At 33.3% G+C, this 6360-nt stretch overlaps 1 non-coding gene across 1 annotated transcript; it reads right to left on the reverse strand.

The window, feature by feature from the left end:
* Nucleotides 1–5293: 5293 nt before the first annotated feature.
* Nucleotides 5294–5458, reverse strand: LOC132508465 (U1 spliceosomal RNA). The gene has a single exon (XR_009536600.1). It is a non-coding gene; the product is annotated as a U1 spliceosomal RNA (small nuclear RNA).
* Between the last annotated feature and the right edge of the window lie 902 nt (nucleotides 5459–6360).

Genomic DNA, 6360 nt, shown 5'->3' on the forward strand with positions numbered 1-6360 from the left:
TCCTCTATAATAAAAATAACAACAAACTTCCTGAATTGCTCTGATTTTTCTTTTAGTTACCATTCTTTCGTTTTCCATTTGATAAAAAACTCTTAGACTTTTTGGTAATCTTAATTTTTCTCCTATTATCTTCCAAGTTATACAATTTAAAATTTGTTAAAAGAACTCTAACAAAGGGCTTCCCTGGTGGCGCAGTGGTTGGGAGTCCTCCTGCCAATTCAGGGGGCGTGGGTTCTTCGTGCCCCGGTCCGGGAAGATCCCACATGCCGCAGAGCGGCTGGGCCCGTGAGCCATGGCCGCTGAGCCTGCGCGTCCGGAGCCTGTGCTCTGCAACAGGAGAGGCCACAACAGAGAGGCCCACCACCAAAAAACCAAAAACAACAAAAAAAGAACTCTAATAAAATTTTATTGAAATAAAAACCATCAACTGAACTACATTTACAACTTTCTAAATTAACTGAATGATATATATTGATTTATTGATTTCATTGTTTTTAAACTGATACTTCATATATTTTAAAATGCTTTTACAGTTAACTGTATAATATTTTATCCCTGAAAAATCAAAGATATTCTCTGTAGTTAGTAGGGATCATTTTTCTATATTGCAGACACTTAGCTAATTTACATATGAATGTGCTTTTTCACATGGGGTTTAATAAACTGATTTTTATAATAAATTTATTCTACCATAATAGGAAAATATCCTTAATGATAAATGACTAATCATTAAAAAAATGAAATATGTGAGTAACCAGTTGGTTTTGTTCTTAATTACTTTTCTTAATTACTGTACGTACACAGGTGCACAGACACATAGACACACTTTTTTTTTTTTGCCTATTACTACCCATATAAAATTTAATAGTAATTTGACTAATGTGATGAGGAAAATTATTCTATTTATAATTACTTAAAATTTTTTGAAGAAATTTGAGCATTTGGTTGCTAAAGTGGGAATTAACATTTTAAAGATACAGTGTTTTCAGAGAGCTCAGCAAAGCATTTGGTTATTTTTTAGCCTCAAGAAGTGGGAAAATGGTAGTTATTTAAATGTCACTGCTTTACAAAGACTTTAGTCTCTTGTTTCCTTGTCTCTTTATCCTTCATTTGCAAGTGCTTGCATAATATATCCAGTAAGTGTATTTTTTGAAGTATAACTATTTTTAAAATATGCAATCCTTAGTTTTATTGCTTCATATTTACATTAGAGATTAATACGTTTTCTTGAATGCTTGGCAGATTAACATTTCTTTGTTTACCTTTATGATTTTTGTTTTAAGCACTAAAGAAGTCTGTCATTGACAAAACTGAGCTAATGTCAATGATTCTATTTTTAAGAATTTTTTGCGACATTGACATTTTGGAAGAACATGCATATAAATTAGATGATAAAGGTAGAAACTGAAGTTTTAATTGCTAGTTACTCAGTGTACTTTTAAGCCTACTAGATGAGAACATTGATGCCTTATTTCATGCTTTATAAAATAATTTATTATTTTGAAAACTATTTGCCATGTTTATTCCAATTCCTCAATTCTTTTAATAAAAAAAAATCAACCTAATTAAATCATTGAAGGTTAAAATTAAATTCCATTTCAATATTCTTTACCTAGGAATCCTAAGAGTTTCTAAGTATTTAATTACCTCAGTTGTATAAGGGTTAACAGTCAGAAATATATCCAGGTTATCTAAGTCATACAATTGTCAGATGGTTGCTAAGCAACAGATAGGTTTGGCTGATGCATGTTTCTAGGCAAAGCTTATAGTGTGAAAAGAACAAGTTGCATGATACCTGCATTTTTGTTGTTATGTTTTTAGAAAATAAAGTTGTACTGGAGGGGAGAAAAAAAGCCTTGACATTTATTATGCATATTGTCTTTCTTCTAAATGTCAGAACTATATTATTTGATAGTTAAGTGATAAGGGACATTAAATTAAAATGACAGATGACATTTTATTTCTTATGTGGTTTTAGATATTAGCTTTTCATTTAATCCTATTTTTGTAGCTTATCATCAAGTTAATTAATTTCTAAATTTATTATGATTGAAAAGAAGCTGCAAATCAAAATTAATTAAAATATAATTACTTTAAAATATACACATTTCAATGCTACTAAGGAAAAGAATGGAAAATGACTTATATTACATGATTCTAGCACAACACCAGAATAGTTCAGCAGTGATGGAAATGATACTGAAATAGAGACCACATTTTAGAAATCTAGGGTGAAACTTTAATCCTTTGCAAATGATTTAAAGCTACTATTACTACATATTACTTGATTCATTTTTATTATCTGTGTCCAGTATAATGCCTGCCTCTTAGTTATAAACTCTTATGATGTTAGTTCTTCCTCTTTTTTTACTCTCCTTAATAATTGATGAATAAGGAGTAAGTGAGAATTTTAATTGCAAGAAGAAAAAGTAAAATTATCTATTAGATGTCTAGGAAACAAAAATACATTGTATGGTCATTAGTTTTCAAACATACTATATATTATTTAAAGTAAAAATTTCAGAGATCTCATTTTTTATTCCCCAAATGAGGAGTTGTGGCAAAAATCATAAAAAATCATTTTGATTTAGGTTATTTTTTCATCAGGAAAATTTAATTAAAAATTTAGCAAAATTAACATTTTCTTTTATGTCAATTGGGAATGCAATCTCTTATCAATTATAAGGTTTCTCAGTGAACTTCCAGTTCTTAGGATTAGAGGAAATCAGAGAACATTCAAATTCAACATCTTTACAAAAAAATATTTCATAAAATTTCTATCTAGAATTATGATTCTGGTGCTTCTCTCTGATTTCTAGTATTAGATAATAGAATTTAAGAGAACTCAATTGAAATAAAGTATGTGAGGTAGATAAATCAGGTGGAAGGGTATGGTGACAATGATTTAACAAGTCAACTGGAAAATATCACAGTTTTTTTTGTAATTCAAACCAAACTTTCTGTTTATATAAACCTTAATTCTGTATTCAGTTCACAGAGCAGACATCTGCTCAGTTATTATAGACTTTAGAAAGTGAGGCCAAGATTTATTTTACCTCTTGGAAAATCAACCAAAGAACGTCATTCTTGATGTATAAAGTGAGAATTCCAGACTCCATGTGAATTTGTTGACAATACCATATAACAAAAATAATAATAAAATAAAAATACTTGAAATTATGAAACATTGTTATTTATGAATATATCTAACATAAAGAGAAATGTAGTTATGCTTAATATATATTCTCTATCTAGCAGCTTTTATAATATGTGGCCTTGTTCAAGAGCAAACTGTCTGCCTAACACCTTCTAAAATAAAGAATATACTCAGATAAATATTGTTACCAGGTTTCAGAAATGTTTCAACATGTTATGAAATAAGCACATTTAGAAAATCAGGACTGTTACAATTTGAGGACTAGATTGTTCAAAAGGTGATGTTATTTTCAAAGTTATATCTCTTAAGACTATTATGCTCAATTTTCTTTTTCTTTCTAACATCCAGAAACAGGCATGTCTGGATGAAAAGAGTTTTATTTAAATGGCAAAAGAAAACACTTTAAAGAATTAGTATGGATGCTCGATGCTTTGATATGAATTTCTGGGGATATTTTGGAAATTAGTTGTGGTTAATTCTTTGCTCATTTCTTCTAGATTTTTCCCACTTTGAGGGACATGTGAAACTAATGGAACCAGAGGTACAGAAGAGGATGAAGCTGTATAAATCCCACTTCCCTTAAATTGCTAACTATAGTTATCTGTATTTTAATAAGGAGACTTTTATTAGTATTGGAGATGTTTCTTGGCTTACAGCTTCGATTGAGTTGTTAAATCTCCAATACTTTCTTCTTCCCATATTATTTTTTAATAGATTATCTGTATAGAATTTCATGGGCATTCTAAGAAATGATGATGAAAAACTCTTTAGTCTTGAATTGAGGTAGAGTAAAATAGTAAATTTTTGTTAGGTCAATTAAATCATAATAGTCTTTTAAGTTATTTTATAAAGAACATTTTGGTGGAGCCATAATAGGATCTTCCTTTTAAAACTTTATTTTCCTTCTACCTGTGGACATAATCTACTAGAAACTGACAGCATTCCTATACTGGTTAGCAAACAGTCCCATTTATACAGAAGAGATTCCAAATATCCAAACTTGACTTAGAATACTGTATGCATATCCTTGAATTACTGAAAGACTATTCCAAACAGGTGGCCTGCTCAACCATGTGTCAGATAATAGAAGAAAACAGACATAAGACGAAAAAAATTAAGAAAATCTTCATGATGCCATTAGTTTAGCTTATATTGTACTTGAAATTAATTTGATTACATTATAATTACATTAGAAAATAAATATGAAATATAATCATATATGTTAGAAAGGCCTTTGTCAGGAGACCAAGCCAGGAGTCTCATGATGCTTACTATACTTAGGAAAGGAACTGTTATCTGGGGACTGGCAAAGGAAAAAGACTAGAGAAGAAGGGAACAAACATTTATTAAATGCTTGACACTTGATAGATACTATTCTAAGGGCATGTTATCTCATTTAACATTTATAACCCAGTAAGGCAGGGAATGTCATTGCCAACAGGTAGATGAGAAAAATAAAGAAACTTCAAGGAGTTAACGTAATTTGTAAAATGTTTTAAACTGGTAGCCAGCAGAGAAGGTATTAGACCTTAGGCATGTCTACCTGCTGGGCTCGTGTTCATAGTGGTTGCTGAACTTGAAATTAGCAGAGGTAGCAGCACTTAGCAAAAGAGCCATCAGAATGTTCCTCATTTTGTGGCTTCCTGATAGGTGCTGAATAAACATTCAGTGATGTGGGCCCAATTTTAGAAAATAATCTATTATTTAATGGAGGTTAAGTCTTCACTTACTTTATTTCCTAAATCTTTTTTTTTTTAATTTAATTTAATTTAATTTTTTTGTGCCCGAATTCTCGCCGCCCAGCGATGTGAAAGCTTAGTACCTCACATACAGGCGGGTCGCGCAGGCGCCGCCATTTTTAGCGCAGTAACGCTGGAAACGTATTCCAGCTACAAAACCCGAGACCGCCACAAGCGCAAAACGCAATTTTAGTAACCCGGCCGCCCGCACCTTGAACTACGTACTGCCAACACAGCTAAACCCAAGCACTGTCTCGACGCTGGTGAAGCCCACGTTTTCAGCACTTATACAAGCGGGTACACCGCAAGACCAACCCCGACCGTGCAACTAAAAGCATGAAACTTGGCAAACTGCACACAAAGTCGCACAGCTCTGATCTTACACCTCAAGAAAAATCAGGGGAAGGAGCGAACGCAGTCCCCCACTACCGACAAATTATGCAGTCGAGTTTCCCACATTTGGGGAAATCACAGGGGTCAGCACATCCGGAGTGCAATGGATAAGCCTCGCCCTGGGAAAACCACCTTCGTGATCATGGTATCTCCCCTGCCAGGAAAGTATTTCCTAAATTTTATGTAGGACAAAAACTTCAGTTGCAGATATACAGATAACAGCCTGAGGGTGTTAATTTGGCTAAAAGACAGATGTTGATGTTATAAAAACACATAAATGGAGAACATCACTTACAACAGTGGTTTGCAAACTTGTGTTTTCAATTTCTTTTTTATTATTATTATTATTTTTATTTATTTTTGGCTGCATTGGGCCATCGTTGCCGTACGCGGGCTTTCTCTAGTTGCGGAGAGCAGGGGCTACGCTTCGTTGCGGAGCACGGGCTTTGCATTTTGGTGGCCTCTCTTGTTGCAGAGCACAGGCTCTAGAGTGCAGGCTCAGTAGTTGTGGCTCATGGGCTTAGTTGCTCAGCGACATGTGGGATCTTCCCGGACCAGGGCTTGAACCTGTGTCCCCTGCATTAGCAGGCAGATTCTTAACCACTGCACCACCAGGGAAGCCCCTCAAGTTATTTTTGAATGTGACTCACAGTAAGAAAAATATACTTTCTTTCATCACCAACACATGCACACAAGCAAATTTATAAAATAGTACTTTACCATAACTGCAAGTAATGCAGTATATATTCCATCCCATCTCATTCCATTCTATCCCATCCCAGTTCATGCTATGGTATAACATTCTATCACTTTTTAAAAAATACTTGTTATACACACACTGAATTGATTTCATAACACACTGTGGGCCATGATTTATAGTTTGGAAATTACTGATCAAAAGGTATCAAGGTAAAATTTCCAGGAGAATATAAACTTTAAACTATAAATTTAGATGAAGAAAATAAGTAGACGGTAGCTAGACAGAAAACTAGGGGATGGGAGACAGTGTAGAGTTGTGTTCCAGGTGGAGACAACAGAAGGTGTGGAAGCCCAGAATTGGAAAGGAATTTG

The sequence above is a fragment of the Lagenorhynchus albirostris genome, chromosome 17 (genome assembly GCF_949774975.1).
Source record: "Lagenorhynchus albirostris chromosome 17, mLagAlb1.1, whole genome shotgun sequence".
Classification (NCBI taxonomy): domain Eukaryota; kingdom Metazoa; phylum Chordata; class Mammalia; order Artiodactyla; family Delphinidae; genus Lagenorhynchus; species Lagenorhynchus albirostris.